General features: G+C 43.5%; 1 long non-coding RNA gene across 1 annotated transcript; it reads left to right on the top strand.

Annotated features, from left to right (window-relative positions):
- Window positions 1-7855: 7855 nt before the first annotated feature.
- LOC138152230 (uncharacterized) lies at window positions 7856-10905 on the top strand. The gene is made up of 3 exons (XR_011166061.1): window positions 7856-7989; window positions 9128-9209; window positions 10549-10905. It is a non-coding gene; the product is annotated as an uncharacterized lncRNA (long non-coding RNA).
- Window positions 10906-12695: the final 1790 nt, after the last annotated feature.

Here is a 12695-nt window from a genome sequence, read left to right as displayed (position 1 = left end):
GGCCCAGCTTTCCAACAGAGGCACCCAACTTTCCTCCCCACTCAATAATATAATCCTTTCAGAAGCACAGGTTCTTAACCTTTTTTGTGTCAAGGACCCCTTTGGCAATCTGGTGAAGCCTAGGGGTCCCTTCTCAGAATAATGTTTCTAAATGCATTTGTAACCCCAGGCTCCACTGAGCTTGCTCAGTATGTCCAGCATTGAGTTCACCATGTCCCCTACTATATGGATCTGGTAGCCTCCTATGTCAATCACAATTAAAACTGCTGAAACCCAGTCAGTGACTCTCCTTCTACCTTTTCTTCTTTGATCCTTTCAGTGACTCTTTGCTGGTTTGTCCAGAGTAGAAAGGTGAGAGGGGAGAGACTCTTCTTCCCCTGCTTACCAGCTCAGGGAAATGCACAAGGGGTGTTTATTTCTGTTCTGTGTTGTTCATTCTCAGTTTCAGATGCTAGAGGTGATCTTCATGGATTGGGAGTTTGTAATGCCATGCCCGAGCAGTTTTCCAGAAGAATGCTACTGTGAACAGCTTTTAAGATTCCGATTACACAGTATAGCGAACACCCTATTTATTCCATAACAAATCATAGCAAAACATTCACAGAAAATCAAGGTACACCATTCACAATATTGCAACTTATAACAGAAAATCATGATATAGTATTCACAACAGCTTATCATTAAAATGGCCACATAGTTTTCACCAAAGTGGTCACAATATTTAGAACAAAGAACAATCATCTCAAAGTACAATAGTCAAAGTCTTCCACTCATGGGGCACACTAGATTAACGATCAGTCACTTATTCAACAGTCAATTACTAAGTATCCATACACAAATCCTCCACCCCTAGGTCACTAGTAAACTACAATTTCATCATTACTCAGTACCCATGGAGAGGTCTTTTCATCTTGACTTGGGGCCAGTTCTCAGATTTCCCTGGATCCCCTTCCATGGTCCCAGATTCTACCTGGATTCACCAGACTGATTCACCACTGTTCAGTGGCAGACAGCTCCCAGTTCCTTGTCCAGCTCTCTGAGCAGGTCCTGCTCCACACTGAAGTTCACAGGATCCAGTCCATCTCAAATCCTTCACAATTTCTACTCCCAGGAATTCAAGACTCAACCAAGCCACAAACAGACAAAGTCCCTGCATCCCCGTCATGCTTCCTCAGTCTTCTTCGGCATGGGGGGAGGGGCTCCTGGGCTCCTCTTCAGCCTCCTCCTGGCAGCTGCTTCTGCCTGCACAGTGCTCCAAGAAATTCTGACTGTGCCTCTCTGGGGCTTTTCTTATATACACAGCATTAGTTTCCTGTTTCAGGCAACCCCTTCCTGTTACATCAGCGACAGGAGACAGGAGTTCATACCTTCTGTTTCCCCAGCAGAGGCTTGATCAGTTACTTAGTGCTAAGTACCTGCTACCTTTGCCACCAAAAAAGGGATCTTCAAATTCAGATCACATGACCATTACAGAGTTCAGCCATGGTGACCATGGAGCCAGGATTGTAGGTGTCCCCTGTCACATATGAAAGCTCTGAGAAGCCAGAGGGCCTAGGACTCTAAGCCCAGGTGGGATTTTGATTTGGTGCTTTATAGGAACAGAGCTGAACTATGAACCTAGTTAATTTCCTTCCCCTCCCCAAGAGAGTGAGGTGGTTCAAGGAGCATGGTGGGTTATACTTTCTATGGGTTGGGGGGGGGGGGCAAGTTTGTATATTTGTAATCATATGATTGGAAGTAAATACTCCTTTGTAAAAGCCCATTGTGTTACACATAAGATAAAATATACAGGATTACAAAGGAAATTATATTGAAATAGAGTCATTAAAAACAAGTTCATGCATGCACTCTAGGTTAAATATCTCAGCTGTAGAGTGCTTTCTTTTATATGAAGACAGAAAGGGTTTTCTAGGACCAAGATACAGAACCAAAATGAGTTTGCCAGTTTACTGTTTGTTCTGGTTCAAATTCATTGGTATGTTAAGCTGGTAAAAGAGAGAGCTTTCTTTGGTTTTGCTCAGATATAGGGATCTAAAGGGCAGAGCACTGGGCTTGGAATCAGGAAGACTCATCTACTTGAGTTCAAATCTGACCTCAGACATTTACTAACTGTGTGACCCTGGGCAAGTCACTTAACCCTGTTTGCCTCAATCATCAGGAGAGAAGAAGGAACCAATAGGGTCATGTGTCTAGCAGAGATGAAATAACTAACAAGGAGTAGATCCAGTGAAAATAGTGGAATGACATCAGAAGAAAGAAATAGTCTAGCAGCACCAAAGGTGTGAGTTGCCCCTTCACACATGTGCCCTGGGTATACATTTTCTATTTTATTTTTTCACATTTTCTATAATTTCTGATTCCCATGTGTATCCACTCTCCCCATTGATGACATGTGTGTGTGACACTCCACATTTATCATGGGAATGTCACTGTGTGGTTTAAAAAGAGGCAGAATAACCATCTCTAGCCTCTTCTTCCTCTATCCTTCTCCAAGGGACAGTTTTATTCCTGCTAAGAAAGGGAGTAAGACATTGGGGCTCCAGGCTGCTCCTCTGCTTTCCTCAGAATAAGAGGGGCACTGGGCTAGAATTATATCTATCTGCTCCCTTCAATACTATTAATTTAGGGGGTGTGAGTTTCAGGTTCAATCCAATTTCTGATTGCTAGTTCAATATTGGGGGTGAGAGTAGGACCCCCAAGCTCTATATCCAAGGGTTGACCCCTTTTTCACCAAATATCAGTTTCACAATGAATGCACATAGCAATTAGCAAAGAAATAAATTTATCCAAATCATAGCGAAACAGAAATCAGAGAAAGTGTACATAAGAGAACATTGGTTGGTGATGGTGGTGTTAGTCCATTCTGGAAGAGGACCAATGACATCAGGAGGGTGATTCCTTGACTTGCAAGTGAATTGGATAGTAGTAAAGGAGCTCTCCCATTGGGAAAGAAGTAACACAATTCAACCAAGAGAGTCCTAAATCTCACCCAAGGGGAAGTTCCCCCAAGCTTCTAGTGTGGATAGGGACATGATAGACACTGGTTAGCTCCTCTTCTCCTTCAACACCCTGAAGTAGAGTTGGCCTTGTCCATCTCCCCTTTCAAAGCTGTAAGTGAGAAGTGATTGAATTTACTCAAAGACAATCTGAAGAACTCGAGAGACTAAAGGACTCTCCTCTCCTGCCAGCTCTGTCCCTGCCCCTCACTCAGGCATAGGCGTTGATCTCCATTGATCTCTTTCTCAGGAGAGAGTTCCATATCAATGAGCTTTGGAACTGGGGATACATGTGAATTTGTAGGAAAGTTCACTTAAGGTTTGTGGAATGTTTGATTGCAGGTTTTCTTACTGTGCTATTCTACTACATGTCTTTGCTTTGAACTAAGTGAGTCAGACAATAAGCATTAATTAAGTGTTTAGTATGTGCCATAGTCACTATGCTAAGTCCCAACTAGAGAAAAAGTAACCAGAAGCAGAGGCTGCAGCTATGGCTTTGAATAGCTGTGAATTCACAGAGTTCATTAAACAAAGGGTTGCTATGCTGAAAGGCTTCACACAAGACAGGGAGATGCTCCAAGGGTGACATTCCGGGGGCTCATCCAAGGTCTCTATATTGGATGTTCTAATAGTGCAGAGATTCATTGGTTCCTAGTCTGGGTAGCATGGCATTTGACAAGGAGAGGCACAGGGCTACGATTAGACAATAGGTTTTTCCATTGTTCTTTTTTAAACTCAGGTCATACAAGTTTCTTCAAAATAACTATTATATGGTTGAAATCGTGTTGAAGTGTTTTATTTATCAGTATCATTGAACTGTATGAGTACATTGTTATTGATCGTGGGGTTTAATAGCTGTTATGGCTGTGAGGATATTAGAAGTTTGGGCTTCATAGTAGTTGTAAAAGCACCTTTTCAGTGCACCAACAGTGATATATTATGTAGGCTGTAGCTTATGCTGAGAACACATTTGTTCATATGGAAAGTGTAGCCCATGTAAGCTCAGGTTAGGAAAAGGAAACAAAGTCACGACTTGGTTGACCCAGGAGTGAGGCAAAGCTCAATGGACCTTCCCTGATACAACTTCTTGGTGTTCTCTGGCTATATCAATGTAGCTTTCTGGTCACCTAGGGTCATAAAAGCCCTTGCCCACCTGGGGTTTGAAACCTTATTATTATGATGTCTTAGAAACACAAACACAATTGATACCAAAATTTGGTATCAAAGGAAGTCTGTTGAGGAGAACTGAACATCTCTGGCCAGAAGCAGACTCCACCCTTCTTCAGGAAGAGGGAGTGCTGAATACAAAAGGGAGAATAACAAAAAGTTATACTTTTAACTCAGAAACCTCCCTTCAGAAGACGAATTGGTCTATTCTCTTCAGGGTTTCAATTTTTCCCATACAACCATTACATAAGCATGACCTCCTCCCTTCATCATACATTATCATATGTTCTATGTTCCATTAATGAGGCTCTAATTCTATGCGGGGTGTGTCAGATAATATGCATGAGGTTTATTAAGCAAGCACAGTAGTAATTTTGGAATACTAGGTCATTGACTTCTACTGGTTTAAACAGCATCAGTCCTTATCCTGGTCTGAAGGTTTTTAGGCCTTTTCAAGGCCTTTGACTGCCTTCTGATTGGTCAGGTATACCTACTGTCTGCTAACTCCTTTTTGTCAGTAACTTAAGTAATTTTTAGCAGTTATATGGAAATTTAACTCTTTGTTGTCTTTCACAGATGGATCCCTGACAACTATACATGTCACCACACTCTGCTGACCAAATGCATTTCTGTATAGAGAAGGGACCATGTACACAGAAACTAATTGCCACCATATCCTTGTCGGGTATCCTTGCTTTGTTAGGACTAAGTAAACCCCTTTTTGCTAGATGTTCAATGATCTACAAGTACCTCATTTCACCCCAACACTGAACCCAAACTAACAGGGGTGGGGTGCCAGTGTCAGGCCTGCCCCTAAAAAACATCTTGTTGACACAATGCAGAAGTTGCAACCATGCAATAAAGTGACTCAGACACCCTGGGCAAGTCACTTAACCCTGTTTACCTCAGTTTCCCCATCTGTAAAATGAGCTGGAGAAGGAAAGGCAAACCACTTCAGTTTCTTTGCTAAGAAAACCCCAAATGGAGTCATAAAGAGTCAGATATGACTGAAAAACAACGATGGTACTAAGCCAGAAGCAGCCGGTGCCGCCCAAGGCATTATATTTGAAGGACATGACATAATTACATCATGATTTTAGAAAGGGCACAAGAGAGGGCACTTGATTTAGTAAGAATCAGATTTTACAGAGCCAAAATGGCAGCAAATGTCTTTAAGAAGTGTAAGACTAAGGGCGGCCAGATGGTGCAGTGAATAGAGCACCGGCCCTGGAGTCAGGAGGACCTGAATTCAAATCCAGCCTCAGACACTTAACAAAAAAAAAACAGCTGTGTGACCTTGGGCAAGTCACTTAACCCCAATTGCCCTCCAAAAAGCAAAAAAGAAGTGTAATGCTGTGTGCATTCACAGGCCAGCCATACCAAATTGTGTGACATCCTAGGAGAGTGTTAATTATAACAAGCTCTGGGAGCTTGTGTGATCCTTTTGATCTCCAGAGGGCTATAGGAAAAGTATAAGCAACAATCTAGCAGAGACTAACAATTTCACCTAGTATTCATGAACACATTCACCAGGAATAAAAAAGCTTCAATAGTTTCTAAGGTATCGTGGGCCAAGTATTTCTGTGCACATGGATTCCTTGCCAGGATCTACCCTGACCAAGCAAATTACCTAAAGGAGTTTGAACTTTGACAGGAATAAAAAGTCTTAAGCCATACTTGAATACCCTCAGAGAGACCCACAGCCTAAACATTTCATTCACATACTTTTGGATGCACTGGAGACCTTGAAGTTGGTGCATAAATCTCACTGGAATTTTGCTGTGGCAAAACATTTGCTTATGCATACAGTATTAGCAGAAGTGATATTATCAAACTTTAACTGCAGATGTTTGGGGTAAGGGCCAGATTTACCTTCTGGAGTCCCAGAAAATAGAGAGGACATATAAACTCATAACCATATTATCTCTTGGTTGAAAGTTGATTGAAAAAGGCTTACCACCTGGCTACGGCCTCAACTCAGAAAAACTCTTTATCAAAACAAATATAATGTTGGAGCCAATTGATTAGCAAGGTGATAGAGTCCTGCTAAGAAATCTTAGTGTGTTTCTAATGAATTGGTGGAAATCTGTCTCATACAATATAGTGGAAAGATCAGTCAATTTACCAGTCTACAAGATAGTCCTGGAGAGTGACTGGAACAAATCAAGACAATAAACAACCTATTGTTTATTGGAGAGGGAGTTTAGGCTACCTTTTTCCACAGGAAGAAAGGAGTCAAGTAGACTCTTAGAAAAAGAGGCCTTTCAACCGTTGCAGAAAGACTGCCAGACTTAGACAAGTATTCAAAAGACAATGACTTAGATGAAGAAAAAAATAGGTGTTGCTACTTGCTAACTACCAGAGGGGCAGAGACATCAGTCAAATCTCTCTCAGCCCCAGGGAGCCTTTGTTCAGATTGGGGAGCAGTGCTAAGCCTAGAGGCCTTCCTTTACTTTGCTAATTCTCCAGTTACAAAGATACCTAGGGATCTAAGAGCAACTACAAAACCTTGGAAACAGTTATAGATAGAGAGATGCACAGACACATATCCATAAAGATATACATAAGTAGATTAGATATCTAAATCTTTGAATCTATCTATAGTCAACTTGAGACATGAGCTCATGATTGGGACCACAGGCTAGTACCGTGTTTCCCCGATAATAAGACCTATCCCGAAAATAAGCCCTCCCCTTACTGTGTAAGATTCCTCTAAAATAAGCCCTCCCCCGAAAATAAGCCCTATTGAGATTGCTACTGTAGTGAAGGTGATCCCCTGCGCTACACGCTACATTACGTCCCCCCGCCGTGAAACGCACACCGCGCTCCGAGCTGCATCCAATCAGAGCTGCAGCAGTGAGCGCGTCATCCTGTTCTTCCCCAGTGATTTGCTTATTGAATAAAGGTACATTTTTTTGTTCACATTTACCTGTTTATTAAAATTGCTGTCAATGTTCATTAAAATAAGCCCTCCCCTGAAAATAAGCCCTCTGGTGTTTTTCTGACCAAAAAAATTTAATAAGACAGTGTCTTATTATCGGGGAAACAAGGTAGGTCTGAGGAAACCTTGAGACAGTCACAGTGCTAGGAGGTCACAGCTGATTAGTCCAGGAAGCAAGCTTACACAAGTTGCATTAGAAAAAATGAGAAAAGTTCCCCATGAAGCCAAATGAAGCCATTTTGTACAGGTCAAGTGGGCTTTGTATATGTAACTGGAGCATATGCTAACGATGTGTTTCATATATGTTTGTTACACAATATACTTTTATTGCTGTGGTGTGTTTTAAAACTACCTATTTTATGCATCTATCACTATGGATATATTTTGGTGTGTGACCTTTATACTTGGTCACCAAACATAACTGTAAGTATTAGTGGCAGTTGGGAGAAGGAGACCCAGTAACCAAGGCCTTTAATCTTCCCTAGACATAGGAGTAAAAATTTAAAAAACAATCCTAGCTTTAGAGTATTCTCCCTGATTTTTGCTGTAACTGTCAGCCTTCCTATATTGGGGAGAGGTTTTTACATATTGGATGAGGATGAAACCAAAGTGGTCAGTGGATGACCCTGAAATTCCAAAAACAGAAAGCAACAAGCAAAGTTAGCCGCCAATCACATGCCCAGCAGCCACTACCAGACCCGTGGGAACCAGCAGGGCAATGCACTTAGCAGACATCACATCACACTGTTCAGCTGAGATCCCCCACGTGCCCCACAGTTACCAACAAACTACTGGGGGCCACTCACAACCAGCAGGGACCAGGCCCAGTGGGAGCAGCGTGATGACATCACCAGAAGACATGAGTTACCCTGCAGCCTCAGAAATGTGAGTTGCCCCTCTATGCATGTACCCTGGGTACACATGTTCCTTACTTGTTCTCATTAGTGATGCCTACATGTGCCCACTCTCCCAAATGATAGTATGTGTATTTGTAGTGTGGTGTACCTAAGATTTATAAGGGGAATATTCTATTGCAACTTTTCTTACTATACTTTTCCATTTTGCTTTGAACTAATTGTAACCTTTGAATGACTAGAAAAAAGAAACACATCAGTGGGGCCTTATGAACTATTGTTTTAAGTGGATACGGACCCAGAGAATAGTTATTCTGTAGAAGTAGTTATTCTGGAGTTCCCATATATGAAAAGGAAGGGTGCCCCAGGTGCTATACTTTCTTGAGATGACCTTGCTAACACAAGCTGGTCACATACTTGGGCAGCTAGGTGACACAGTAGATAGAATGGTGGGTTTGGAGTCAGGGATTTGTTGTCCAGTAGCTACAATTTTCTTGGTTTGCCATTTCTTGCTCTAGTGGATTAAGGCAAACATAGTTAAATGACTTGCCCAGGGTCACACAGCTAGTAAGTGTCTGAGGATGGATTCAAACTCAGGTCTTCCTGAGGTTGTAATCTAACCTCTGAGACATCCAACTGCCTCATCTGTAAAATGGGAATAATAATAGCACCTTCCTCCTAGGGTTGTTTGAGGATTAAATGAGTTGACACATGTAAAACCTTTGCAAACCCTACAATACTATATAAATGCTATTATTATCTTCAGGAAGCCAGGCCATCAGGCAGTTTCTAGGGGGCTTCCTCTAGTACATACTGGAAAAGTATAAATAGCAAAAGATCTTCTCCTCCCCATGGCACCATTCCTATGCTGAAGCATCTAAGACTATTTGGGTTAGAAGGGATGAGAGGAACCTTCTGAATAAGAGATTGAGAATCAAAATTCTCGGAATTGATTGTTTTGTTTGGAAGGGAGAACCCAAAACCCAGACCCAGGACTCAGTCTTACTCTCATATCCATGAGATTCTGAGGGCCTGGGCCAGCAGTCCTAAGATGAGATAAAAAGGGCAATGCATGTATTGGTGGAAGGCAAGGGGGATGGGGAGGAAGTAGCCTGGGAAATGTGGCCATTGTGACTGAATCCTCCCCGCCCCCTCCCTCCCCCCTTCAGAGACAGCAATGACCAGCAGAAGGAGAAATGCTGCGCTATGAGCCCAGGGTTGATTCTTGTTTCTAGTCCCCTGAGATGCCAGGTTAGTGGCTTCCACTGGGAGACAGGGAGGGTGAGAGTTGGGACCAAAATGAGAGGAATCACAAAGACCCACCCATCTCCAGGCAGTCATGCCTCAGGACCCCCCAGAGTTTGGAATCTTGGAGTCAGACTCTGAGCACCTTCAGACTTTCCCAGAGTTGTTCCATGGTGGAGGAAGGGGAGTGGGGTGACAAGGCAGACAAAACCAGTCCAGTTGCACCCCAAGCTCCTCTATCTAGTTCTAAATTAGCTTTGTGTTCCCCATGCTATGCTCCCTCCCCCTTCCCCAAACTGCAGGCTCACCAGCACGTACAGGGTTAACTCCCAGTCTCTCTGTCTCTAACAGCCTGCCTGGGAGTGGGGGTGGGGGGGGTACAGGGGGCGTGTCTGTCGGGAAGTATGGATTTCTGCAGTGGTTTTACTGGAAAAGCTCTAGTCAATGGTGGGGGGTGGGGGGGTTGGGGGTCACCATGGCAACTCCTGGCTATGGGAACAGGTTGGTTGGTGGGAGTGAATTCTTCTAGGAGCCCAAGGGACTGCAAGGGAACCCTGTGGGGGTCTCCAAAGGGTCCCTTTTCTCCTTGAGAGACTCAAGCTGACTAGTAAATCAATATTCCACCCCTTCCCAGTCCACAATGCTTCATCTTGTTCCAAAGGTCTCTGAAGCTTCCAACTTCTCTCTACCCCCCTTTTCTCCACACATTCACCTCTCCCTTGCCCTCCTGACACTAAGAACTACCAGAAATGGTACTAGCTATAAAAGAGAGTTGGTAGGATTTCTTTGAAGTGTGTTAAAGTCAGGAGAGATGTTGGTCTCATTAGACCGGTTTAGAGGCTGATGCTACAGGGACAGAGAAATGGCCTCTCAGAAACTTCCGAGCACTGGGATTCTAGGATTTCCTTAAGCCTAAAAAAAGCCATCCTCACCAAACCCTAATCCAGGAGGAATGAAACTTAGAATCCAAAGCTTCCATCACAGCTCCCAAATCTCTCTCTCTCTCTCTCTCTCTCTCTCTCTCTCTCTCTCTCTCTCTCTCTCTCACACACACACACACACACACACACACACACACACACACTCTCCCCTCCCAAGGGAAACCCATCCTTCTGGGAATGAGATGAGATGACAGGGACCTTAATTGATAGGGTAAAGGGGCAACTCATCAAGAAGGTACTACCTTGGAAGTGTGGGAAGAGGAAAAGTCAGTGCTCAGCATCCCCAAGGAGCCAGGCATTCTTTCAGAGGACACCCTTGTCCTTCCTTAATACCCAGGGAGAATCTACCTCCCCACCACAACCTAAAATCCTAACAAATTCTCTCCTTATCTTTACATCTGCAGAGATCACTGATACCAGGGAAACACTGATGTCTTACGGTGATTTCATCACACTGTTCTCACTGGGCCTGCGCTTTCTGGTTGTGGATCTGGTTACAGCTGAAGCTGGCAGAAGGGGGCAGAACATTCCTCTCATTTTCCTAACAAACAAATAAAAAATGAAGCCTAGAGGGCATGGAGGGGTGAAGAGCCCTTTGGGGATCACCTAGCACTCTTTCTCACTATACTTGGTAAGGTGCTATATTTGGAGGCAGGAAAACCTGGTTCCAAATCCTGAGAAACATGCTCTCTGTGTGGCCATGAGTAAGTCACTTAACCTTTCCATGCCTCAGTTTCTCCAACTATAAAATATGGAGATTGGATTCAATGGCTTCTGAGACTCCTTCAAGCTCTAAATCTATAAACCTATAAATATGAGGGAAGAGGACACCCTGGGTCTGTGCTGTGCCTTTGAGCTGGAGCCCAGAGCACCTCACACTGGGGCCCCAAGAAACCTATCTTCATATTCATCCAACCCTTTCCAGCATCTCTTTCACCATTCCTTAAGGGCAAGAACCAAAAAAGTCAAGAGAAAAAAAAGAAAGTATAAGATTAAGTTAAATCAGACTATATTCTTCCTAAATCGATATAAGCCCACTGGGCCCCATCCTTTGAGGGGCACTCAGCCTTGAAAGCAATCCCTCCAAAAATAAAAATAAGAAAAAAGATTCTGGCTCATTCTCCATCAAACCCATTTCAAACCCCTTACCATGTTCTGAGTGCTAGTTGGAGGACAAGGAGGGGTAAAGATCCCACATCATGCCCTATAACCCCCTCCAGATCTCAAAACACACTGGTTTCCTTCCTGGTTTGGCTGGTTCTTGGGCCCCAGTTTCCCAGCCAATCACTGAAACAGTTAAGCGGACTGAACGTTGGGCTTATTGATCCGAGGTTCCTCCCCATAATAAAGATGTCAAGCCTAGTCGTCGTTTAGGGAAAAGCCTCCTGAGCCCCACCCCTCCCACCCCACTCCCATTTGCTGCTTATGCACTCCCCACCTCCCATTTGCAGATCTGATCTGCCAAATCCAGATAAAACATTTGGGGGAGATAAGTGCTGCATATAAATAATTAAGGTCACATATATATTCGCCAACAAAAAAAAGTTTAAAAAAATACATTCCGGGAATAGCCGCCTGCTTGGGGCCCAGATAGGGCTTTGAGAGGCCCCTTTAGGGGGAGGAGGTTAAAGGGGAGTGGAGGAATGGTGGGAAAGCTCCTTGGAGAGGTGTCTGTTCCCTGTGTTATAAAGTCTCTATTTTTCCACAGGGAAAGGTAGCTAGCTGCCTTAGGTGGTGAAAAGGGAAGCCCTCTAACCTACCTCTGAGCAAATCGTTACTTTTAGCCTCCCTACTGCTTACTCTGGGGGTCTCTCTGTTCCATACCTACACTTCAGGGAGGGCTTTCAGCTTAAGTGGGCTGCCCAAAGCTGATAAAAGTACCTAAGTTGTCAGGTCTGTGAACTAGGTAATTGTCCTTCGACTGCCTTCCCTCTTTGAACCATATACACCATATTCTCTCTGGGCCAGCTACCTGATCCGATGATTATCCAAACATTTCAATGACCTCAGTCACTGGAATCGAATGTATTCTCTTTATCACAGTGTAATAGGTTCTGTGTTTCATGGGCACATGCAGTTTGGATCCCTAGAGGGGTAGTGGCTCCTACTAAATTCAGGATTCTAGGAGTAACCATGTAAAGGCCTATCGTAACACTAGTGTATAAGTCCCCACTGGTGTGCTCTCCCTTAATAATCAAGAAATAGATTAATTTCTTCAGCAAAGACATTTTTCAAAGTGGTACAGCAAGAACATTAGTTACAAAGCATTTTCAGTCAGTTTATAAACATATATTAAGCACCTACTAGGTTCTAGGTGCTAAGTTAACAAAGTCCAGGTTCCTATTTCCCTTGAAAATCTGGGGTGAGAGGTGGCTATGTGGTACAGTGAATAGAGCACCAGCCCTGGAGTCAGGAGGACCTGAGTTCAAATCTGACCTCAGACACTTAACACTTACTAGCCATTGGACCTTGGGAAAGTCACTTAACCCCAACTGCCCTGCCTTCCCCCTCCAAAAAAAAAAATCTGGAGTGAACTTTTCCACAAGTGCCA

The sequence above is a fragment of the Petaurus breviceps genome, unplaced genomic scaffold (assembly GCF_028583685.1).
Source record: "Petaurus breviceps papuanus isolate PSGF00001 unplaced genomic scaffold, PetGlider_PUasm1.0 90925, whole genome shotgun sequence".
NCBI classification, from domain to species: domain Eukaryota; kingdom Metazoa; phylum Chordata; class Mammalia; order Diprotodontia; family Petauridae; genus Petaurus; species Petaurus breviceps.
This window is presented reverse-complemented; position numbering and strand designations above follow the sequence as displayed.